At 38.8% G+C, this 11203-nt stretch overlaps 1 protein-coding gene across 1 annotated transcript in view; it reads right to left on the reverse strand.

Moving 5' to 3' along the window:
• The window catches only part of tenm1 (teneurin transmembrane protein 1), a 235903-nt gene extending 225427 nt beyond the window's left edge, over positions 1 to 10476 (reverse strand). The window contains exon 1 of the mRNA XM_014137548.3: positions 10151 to 10476. The gene's annotated coding sequence lies outside the window, so the exon portion shown is untranslated. The remainder of the gene's footprint in view (positions 1 to 10150) is intronic.
• Positions 10477 to 11203: the final 727 nt, after the last annotated feature.

Raw genomic sequence — 11203 nt, forward strand, 5'->3', positions numbered from 1 at the left:
AGCCTGATTTCAGATGTTTCCATGTAAACAGGCTTATTAGTGAAATCGTTCTTCTTGCAAAGCATATAAATGTTTTAAACTAACTATTATATTAATATCTAATATAATAGTATTATTGTGTGCATGTAACCGTGCTCAATTGTCTGTTGCATTTATCTGTTGTGAATGAGAGGTCACCCTAATATTTCCTGGAATCTGAGTAGCAGCAATTGATTTCTGCTGCGCCTTGTAAGCTATTGTAGGCAGCCTCTAAGTCAGGGGATCTCCTCCCTGATACAAACATCCAATCATATGATTTGTTAAAAGGGAAATCTGCAGTTTCAAGCATACATTTTTTTACGTATACATTTATGATATATACCCATTGATCCTTGAAGAATATAACTTAGAAATGCCTCATGAGTTTCATTCAACTGTGGTACCCCATCAAAACCCACAATATACGCTTGTTTTAGTCCAATGTTTGTAAACAACATAAAAGTAAACAAAAACGGTATAGCCTCAAAACATCATTTTGATATAATAGATGGTCAGTCCTTGTACATTCCTCCAGCCCCGTCCCTCAGCTTTTCACCAAAACAGTGGTGGGGTGTCGGCTTTGTTTTTCTTTCAACTTCAGTTTGGCCCTTTAAGCAACCAGACTGTAACCTTCTCAGCATGTGGCAACCCACCCAGAGTGTGGGCAGTTCTAGCTCAAGATGAAATTCAGAGTTTACTAGGCTTATAAGCCTGGCATGCATGGTTAGCTACGTAGAAATCCATGGTGGTTTATGGGAACTAGTACAAGCCTTTTATAGGCTGCTTTAATTCTCAGTTTGACGAATGGGACGACTTGGTTTTAAGGGTGCTCCCCACCATTTCTGTCCTGAAGTTCCAAGGAAATGACACAACAAGTCATCTCTGTGCTTATGCTCCAAACTGCCAGTAGACACAGAAACATAATGGACTTGAACTAAAAGCACTGGAACTATGATTTGAAAACAGCTGGAGAGTTCAGAGTCTGTGGGTGGTACTGCTGTTTATATCAAAGGAGATGATCACTCTAGACTACACTGTTTGAATATTTAAATAAAAACCACTGACCTATCAATAACCCCTATGGAAATAATGTCAAATAGTCCAATGTTACGCCATATATTAAAACATGGTTGCATGGTACCACTGAAATGAGCAATGTGCATGTGCATTTGCACATAAAAGCTTTTCGATGAATTGACCAACGCTGGCAACATGGATCTCAAGATGGATTACAACAGAAGCACTAATGTTTTTCTTGATGCTCGCTCACATTACAAGCCAAGTTTGGGGCACCAGGGTTATCAGTAAAGTAGAGGGATCTCTTATGAGAATGGCATCTTATTGTAAGGATGAATAGACCATCCACTTTATTCCCAAGCCATGTATCAAATGGAGGCGTTATACTCAGACACGTGCACTTTTGACAGGCACCAGGGAACAATATATTGTATGAGACATATCTTCCACTTTCATGGTCTTCATTGCATTGTGCTGCAGCTGCAAATCATCCATTTTGAGTGTAAGAAGGTGTCACTCAGAATCTTCCAATGTCAAATGTCTGTATGACACTCACGCTTTTGTCATCCCTCAACAGTATACCGTTTGACATTCAACTTTGGCTCCATCCTTCCCGCATGGACAAGCCCTTAGATGCAACACATTATTCACTATCCCTACCGGCACGTCTGTCAAGCCCCTCTCTCCACTGTGCGTCTCCACCATGCATCACAGCTGGCTGCTCCCAGCCTCCCATCCACTCTGCTGGGCCGGCCCTTCCAAAGCCCGTCCTTCAAACCAATCATCCGTGCTAGACATGGAATGTATGTGCCATGTACTGAACACACTAAATCACATACCAGTCAAAACTCATTTGAAAAAACATAATTGCTTTGCTCGAAAACTAATAACACCGATATGCAAAGTGTGAAAACTATTGTAGTTGAATATATGCATTTAATTCAGATCCACTGCTCTTCCAATTCCAATTGAAGCTGTTTATCCTACATAAGACTATTTTAATTCTTCCTTGTCATCCATTCATTTGTTTATTTCACCTTGGTACTATGTGTTACTGTAGTTAACTGGAGTAATCTCCACAGCAGAGCTTCCTTGTCCTTTCTTCTGAACATTCTAATCAGCTGAAAGCATCCTGTCTTGTCCGTCGTTCTGATCCCTCTCTGATAAGAAACATAGATCCTAATAGATACCACTGAGTTGGATTGTGAGTCAAATATTTGTAGATGTTGTTACTGTAGCTCTTTTGTTGTAAGACAACAGTAGAGCAGATGCACTATTTTTGATCGTTGGTCTCTAGTGGCACGAGGTAAACTTTAGAAATGTTCCTAATAAACCTTCCTTTGTAATGTCTTATACCAGCTCTGCTCGTCATTAGTCTCAGTTTATACATAATGTAGATTCTATGGGGAAGAGAAAGGTATACAGAAGAAGACAACAACAATGATTCACATATCCACCAAGCAAAATGTAATTCCTCCCTATTAGCATTTCAAGACAACTCCAAAAGCTGATCAAGTTTCTCCCTAGAGTCCACTTAATACATTTCAGCAGACACATTCTGGATAAGTTATACAAGCGCAAACAAATATGACTTTGGGTATTCCATACTCGTAACTCAAAGATATCTCTGGCTTCAAGATCTTTCTTTTAACCTCTAGCCTACATGTCATTTTTCTGGTACAGTATAGGGTTAACCCATGGTAAATCATGGTTCAATGAGCAACTCCTTGAATGAAGAAAGAGCTCTTGCTCAGGCCCAAGCCAGGTACTGTATATCCACAAAGATTTAGTGTCACTACTGTACAGCATGATACGAGTTATGGTGCATTACTAATATCCATTTTATGGCTGTATCCTCTCCAGTCAAGAGAGAATTTCATCTTCACTCACAAATGTTCGTCCCTTCCTTTCCAACTCACTGCCCCTATACACCTCTCCATGATAGTGAGAGGCCAAAATGAATGTGGTCAGGTACTGCCCCTATAGGTTCTGGACATTTCAATGGGCTTGTGTACTGAAATTCGAAATGATTCGTTTTTTAACTGGATCATTTGTATCAATACAATTTAGAGACTCAACTAATATATCATGGAAGTTTTAACAGTCGTTCTGCACTGAGTGTACAAAATATTAGGAACACCTGCTCTTTCCATGACATAGACTGACCAGGTGAATCCAGGTGAAAGCTTTGATCCCTTATTGATGTCACTTGTTAAATCCACTTCAATCAATGTAGATGAAGTGGAGAAGACAGGTTAAAAAATGATTTTTAAGCCTTGAGACAATTGAGACATGGATTGTGTATGTGTGCCATTCAGAGGGTGAATGGGCAAGACAAAATATTTAAGTGCCTTTGAAAGGGATATGGTACTAGATGCCAGGCGCACTGGTTTTAGTGTGTCAAGAACTGCAATGCTGCTGGGTTTTTCACCCTCAACAGTTTCCTGTGTGTATCAAGAATGGTCCACCACCCAAAGGACATCCAGCCAACTTGACACAACTGTGGGAAGCATTGGAGTCAACATGGGCCAGCATATCTGTGGAATGCTTTCGACATCTTGTAGAGTCCATGCCCTGACGAACTGAGGCTGTTCTGAGGGCAAACTGGGCTGCATCTCAACATTAGGAAGGTGCCCCTAATGTTTTGTACACTCAGTGTATAGTCTATAATACTATATGATCAGTACGTTCCTGATAAAAGAAAATGGAGAGTGACACATGACAATAAAGACTGAAATTTTATAACGTAAGATCGGGACAAAATACCATGTACAATATAGCTTTCAATAAATATTAGGAAAGATGAGAGGCATAATACAGTAGTTGTATGAGAAAGCCACTGCTGAAGTGGAAGGCTATGGAGAGCATGGAGGGGTCGGGGAAATGATTGCCTTTGTTGTAAAGACTACAATCCATTTGACTACAGGGTACTGTACTGTATGCCAACGGCATCATTTGAGAAGACAAGCATGGGCAGAAGAGGTGGAGACAAATAATTGAATAGAAAATAGGCAGTTGACGTTTGGCAGAATGGGCTCTTGGTGCATGGGAAAATACCTGCTCATACAACCACATGATATGGGGAGAAACCTAAATAATATACACTATGAGCTATGGGAAATGTTAATCGAAAACTTCACTTCAAATAAATGTTTTTATCACCAGTTGAATACAAAGTAAGCATAAATAACACAATTATGTTTAGGCAGACATGAAAACAATTGGTTGTTTCAATGCCAATGGGAGAGAGGCAGAGTTCACACTTAACGTAACTAGAAAGTAGGGATGAATGATTGTTAAATGGACATAATTGTTTGATGATGAAGAAGAAGATGATGATGCATACTGGAGATTGTGGTATGCTGAATTCCTCATTACAACCATAGAATCTGACATGAGAAAAGTGAAAACGTTTAGGCCTTTAGGTGGTTTCTTTGGGCTCCATAATGGTCACATGCTGATAAATTATCTAAATAAATTGACAATAAAGGATGATTTAGATACCAAAACATGTACATGGCAAAATAAACGTAATTAACTTAATATTTGAAAATATATACACATAATCCCCAATAATGCAGAAAAACAGACAGCTGCAGGTCTCATCTAACACAACGAGGAAATAACTAAAAGGTAATTCATTAAAAGGTTATCCCTCCCTAGAATAACTCACTAGCATCACCACTGCCACTACCACCACCACCACAACATTCACCACTACCATTACCACCCCCAACACTGTCACTAAAAAAACACTGCCACTACCAATACTGCATCTCCAACAGTGCCCTTAGATCAGCTATCAGCTATCAGCCAGGAACCAACATTCCTCAGTGCTTTGCTCCTTGTCCTGGTACATTCGGAAATACATGTCTATCTATGAACCTGATATTAGAAGGGCCAGTGAACAACAGGCCATATGTATTTACTTAATTTAATGGTTCTAAAACTATGTGATAATGCATTAAGAATTCATAACCAGACCATTAAATAAAGTGTCACCTTGTACTTTTCTGCAAAAACAGCAGGGCATACTCGACAATGACACATACAGTAGTCTTTTGTCTCATACATTTAGTAGGTATGCTTAGGGATCGTCATTGAGCAGGCCAACATTCATCTAGGAATGGAAAGATATGCATACTAATGCTCTTGTTTTCACCACCTTCAGACATCAAATGTCCCAACAATATGTTTCCATATTTCCTTGGACATTAAATGAAAGAATAACCAAACTGCATCTCCCATTAGTTCATGTGTGAGATGTGGAATGGAATATATTTGCATAACTGATTTACTGATTTAAAATTTGGTTCAAACTATCCTCCAGCCTCAAACTGTGACCTAACCTATAAGATACATCATTTATTGTATCACACAATGCATTCAGTCACTAACAACTGTTTAAAAATACACCATTGATTAATGTGAAACGCAATCAAGTCAGCAGAGTTTCCAGGCATATGCCCTTGCATAAGGTTATAGGCCTTGAACTGTAAAAAGATATACTGAAATAAAAGTAATGGAATGACATAATAACAGAAGGTTTCTTTGTGAAATGAAGGTCTAGAAACAGAAACATTTACTTTAGCGCCCCTCTGGATTAAAGATAGACTATGCAGATGAGTAACCAACTGCAATGAATTATTAGGATATGTAAGATGGACAGGCCAGGTATTGGTTTAGCATCATACAAATAAAACGGTGTTTCTGTACAATCTGTAAGACCTATTCTAGATCCTAGCTAATGCGCTTGGCCATAAATGCAGAATATCATAAGCAAGCTATTTAGAAGTCCTAATCATTTAGAAACTTGCGTTTGTGTTTTTTTCTACCATTAAACCCAGTGGTTTAATTTGAATTGAGTGAGAAATAAGCCATAAGGAATGGCTGCTTGGTGGTGTACCATGTAAACCAGTTGAATTCAGTGTACATGACTTCTCAAAACACACTGAGGGCTCTATTTTAACAAACCTAATGCAATGGTAAATCTCTCAGCCAGAATTATGAGAGCAATAGCTGGCAGTGGCGCGACAGGGCTGGGTTTTGATGAATAAACAAGTTGTAGGTGTGGCAAGGGCTTGGCCACTCACTGCCCATATGAAAAAATACTTCAGTACTTACTGTAGAATTCTGTAGTAAACTGTAGTATACTGTAGAATACTATACTGCACACTGTAGTATCCCTCGATCATGTGTAGTACTTACTATAGAATGTTGTAGTATAGTGTAGAATCCTATAATAAATACTACCGTATTATCAGCAAAAAACACTGTAGTAAATAGTAGAGTAATCTTTTCAAAAACACTACAGTCCGCAAAAACAGAACACTCTTTTAACTATAGTAATTTCCATATACCCTGCCCATTCCCCTACCCCATGTCCCAATTTGTGCAGCCCATAAGTGAGAAACATACATGTCAAGTACAAACCATATTGTTTTCCCTACAAGTTCAGAACTATCCATTCAGACCCCAGTCCTACCTACCTACAGGTTATGGAAAATGTGCTCTTTTAGTATTTCTCCAGTAGGTTTCCTCAAGGACAAAGCCTGCATTTCTAAGTGAAACATAATAAAACCAAAAAACTATAGTAAATACTACAGGAATGTCGGCAAAAACACTACACTAACAGACCGCAAAAACACTACAGTAAAAACTACCGTATACTACAATCCGCAAATACACAACATTAATTACTATAGTATATACTACAGTTTTCTTTTACTACAGTATTTATATTATAGTTAAGAGTAAATACTACAGTAAATACTACAGTGAATACTACAGTAAAGTCCACAAAAACACTACATTGAACACTATAGTATTTATACCATAGTGTACTATAATATTTTTTCATGTGGGTGGCCAATCAACGTGTTCCATGGTTTAATACTGCATGTGTTTGTCTCAAGTTCTGTAGGTTATTGATGATCTTTGCATTGTCATCAACTCCAATCAAATCATTTAAAAAGAAGATGGAGAACAAGCTATGAAGGGAAAATACTAGGGTTTTAGTACAGGTACAGCCAACTAGTGCAAAAACAATATTGCAATATTGTCAAAATGATACAATACAATATACTGTCAAAAATAATATCCCGATATGTTACTGTATGGATTCCTTCTCCCTTCACTAGCGCACAACTCGGACACCCATGAATACCCCACACAAAATGCCACAATCCAGAACAGACTATGGGAGGTGCACAGTACTACATAGAGCCATGACTACAGGAACTCTACTCCACATCAGGTAGCTGATGCAAGCAGTAGAATCAGATAAACAAAACGATAAAAATACACCTTATGGAGCAGTGGGGTTCCGTGAAGAGACACAGAAAAATACAGACACATGCATACACACACTAGCACAAGCACTCTACACACACGTACATTGTATTATTGTTGTATGGTGGTATTATACATTTTGTGTTGTAGATATGTAGTGGTGTAACAATGTTATATGATGCACTGTTTTATCTTTTGTTGTATGTGTAATGTAAGTGCCTTAATGTGTTTAGTCCCCAGGAAGAGTAGTGGGGATCCCTAGTAAATACAAATACAGGGCTTGATATGAAACGGAAAACAAGCAATCCGTTTTTTAAAACAACAACAATATTTCTAAATAGGATGAGGTCAGAAGCATGATATCAAAAATCACTTCTCTCCTTCCATGGCACTCACTGTATGCACATGTAGGCCTAAATGTCTTTATGCATCATATTTGCACATCTACACAAAATACTAGGCCCCTATCAATTGTATCGTTGTGCAAGGCAGATTTTTTTTTAAATGCAGTTGATATGGCATTATAGGAGTACTGAATAGTTTGGAGGAGTGTGTGTTTGGTAAGCGGATGAGGGGCACTCTTTGAAAATGGGGATGGATAGCCTACTTGAACAAGCAAAATTAAGTATGCAGTGAATTGTGAATAATTAAAAAGCATGAGGGCAAAAACCTCCAAAATATCTCAAACGCCCTCTCAGTAGACCATTCAAAACCCTTCATTCATAGGCTAACGGCCAGGATAAAAATACACACCTATGCAATGCTGCTAAAACAGCCTTGAGGGTAGGCTATGCTTGGTTTTTGCTCAAATTAAACGAAATGGGGGGAAACCAATAGTTTTTGAAATGTTTTTAAATACGAGATTCACCGGCACAAGGAATCTCTCTTCCAAGGGCACTTCGCGTCATGGCTGGATAGGCTGCGCTTCCACTCTCAAAATCCCTTCTATTATCAGCGGTGTTACCGTTAAGACCGGCTTTTTGTGGGTCTCAAAACTTCCCATTAGCACTGCATGGACCTCACTTTTGTGCTTGTTTTTAAGGAGACACCACAAATATTGCCATCCCTCCCACCTCAGCGCAAGCGAGCTGATGTTAGACAGGTACATTTCCAAACCTGGCTTCAGGGCTGGAAAATGCCAGTGCGACAGTTTTTACATGACAAAATTGCAAACTAACGTGTGTTTGACACTTGCGCTTCCTTAGAGACAGCCCAAAATATAACCCTCAGACTTGTACAGATTTTTTAATCAATGGCTCTCAAAAATGACTGTGTTCTTTCATCAAGAAAAGTCAGTGTTGTCACACTGTTTCTCAGTCCAATACTGGTATTTAGATTTATGAGTGGTGTTTTATTCGGATTATATATTCATATTGATCTATCGGAGAGGTTCATAGCAATTGATAAGAATATCATCATATATCCATTACAGTACATGAGGTAGGCCTACATAACGGTACATGAATAATACTTTTACATTACACATCTGGAGTCTGCAGTAGTTTCATCTAGCCTACTCAACGCAGATTAATATAATTAACATTTTCCAAAAATGCAGTAATGGAAGCTCAACATTGCCTCTGTTCTGACTATATTAGCCTGTGTGTTTCAGGTTGCGCCTGAGAGTAAATGAAAGCCGTGTGTTGATCATACGCAGTGGCCTTACGATACCATATCTAATATCATAATTGCAGGTAACAAATATGTAATAATATGTAATAGTTGTTTTCAACGAAACATAGGTTCCATGTCAGTAAGCTATTACTGGACACCCCTGAGTAACACATATCTGAGTTGCCAGTTTAAGACGGGTCTGTCTTGCACATTGCACAAGGTTGTCAACAGATTGCAGCAACTATACAACCTGCCATAGACAGAATTGAGATATTATTCTAAAATAATTTTGTTTCATCCTTGACAGCTGGAACATACTGTATATTCTGTTTCTGGTCATTCCATCAAGAGCATTGGCATAACATTTGACATAGCCTACATGTACTTGTTTGCATCTTTACCTGAGGAGCTGATCAGTGGGTCTCAAGGATATGTTCTCAGACTACATAGGCTACTGAATGTCTAATACTACTACCATTGATAATACATATGATACACAAGTTTACCATGATAGCCTACATTTAGAAATAGAGCTACATTATAACCTAACCTTACAGTATACAAGTAGCCAAATACATTTTAATGCACTGGCTCACTGCCCACTGGGAAAAACCGGTTGAATCAACGTTGTTTCCACTCATTTCAATAAAACAATTCCATTTAATGACGTTGAATCAACGTGTTAAACTGACACCACGTTATCAACGTTAGGGAATTTCGTATTTTTTCACCCAATTTTTAATCTAAATCCAATGACGTGTTTTGTTGATCTCATGTTGAATTCGCAACCAAATGTAAATCGAAACTAGGCGTTCAGATCATGTATGTGCCCAGTGAGTGACCGACATGTCAACTCAATGACCCATCTGTCTGTAAAGTTTACGTGTCAGGTGTATAGCCTTTAGCAAAATTGTCATGTTTAGGTAGGTTACCACAGAATGTATCTTTCCTCAGAGTTGGTATCACCAGCTAGAAACATAAAGGTAATGTACATTAGCATCACGGGCCCACGGAATGAGAATAGCCTATCCGGCACCTTGTGTGTTGATACGCGGCTATCACTACACTCTACATTCCCGTTTCTCGATACACAATGTTTGTGCACCTGAGGCTACCACGATTCACTAGCGATAAGACTATTGCGCGCCACGTAGAAATTCTGCGATATACACAATCTAGCAGTAGCTAGCCTACTACACAAATGGCTCACCTTTGCGTGATGTGACCATTCCGGAGGCTTATTCCCATCTCATAGCTTCACTTCAGAGAAAAATTACGACTGTTGATATTTGTATATGTTGTATCCTCGTGTATCCTTGGAAAATAACGCAATGATGATGGTTGAGCTACACTCGCTTCAGATGAATAGGCTATGATGCTCCCGGTCAATGTCTCGAAGAGAATTGCAAGACAGCGTTTGAAATGTAATGCCGGAACGCGTGTATTAAAAGTTATTAGCTTTTTTTCTAAGGGTTATGTTTCAACTGCTCATCTTCAACCAAATCTTCCCTGTTGGACACAATCACCAACTCAGCATCACTGGAATATACCATATGCTACAGAGAGGAAGGGGGTGTGGCACCGGTGACCAATCATTTCCACATCCAACACATTCAGTATATGCCTGCCGAGATTTAAAACGCGTTAAATTGGAATTAGACAGTTTCAGGGTGAAGAGATATTGCTGAACATTGTACAGGTAGTTCTCACTACCTTATAATGGTATTATTGTGTATTATTACACAAAAATACGCTTTTGAATGTTGCAAAATTATCCAAATAATGATTAAGATGATAATGATGATGATCATGGCATTATTATCATTATTATTATTATTATGTTTGTTGTTGTTATTATAAGTAGGCTATTGTCAAGCCACTTTTTTCCAACAGATTGTTACGGTAGACAACCATTAACGATCTGTCTACATCCAATAATGGATGTAGACAGATCCAAATAGGGAGGTGAGTTGAACGCAATCCCTGCCTGTGAACTGGCTGCTTTCTCCCGTTAGTATTCAAGGCTGCTAGCTTATCATGGCTAATTTGAATTGCAATCTGTTTGCGCAAGGGTCCTGCCAGAGGGAACCAAGGACTGAGTCTTATAAACTCTGGGAGGCCACAGCCCTGCCTCTGCTGTGCACCAAGGCAACAAGATTAATCAATACAGCAGATTTAAATACATACAGCCTCACCGCACCATTGAGCTTTATCAAGGACTAATTTCAATGGTGCAAGAAAATAGTTCCTGTGTTATGCCATT

This window comes from Salmo salar, chromosome 13 (genome assembly GCF_965601325.2).
Source record: "Salmo salar chromosome 13, fSalSal1, whole genome shotgun sequence".
NCBI lineage: Eukaryota > Metazoa > Chordata > Actinopteri > Salmoniformes > Salmonidae > Salmo > Salmo salar.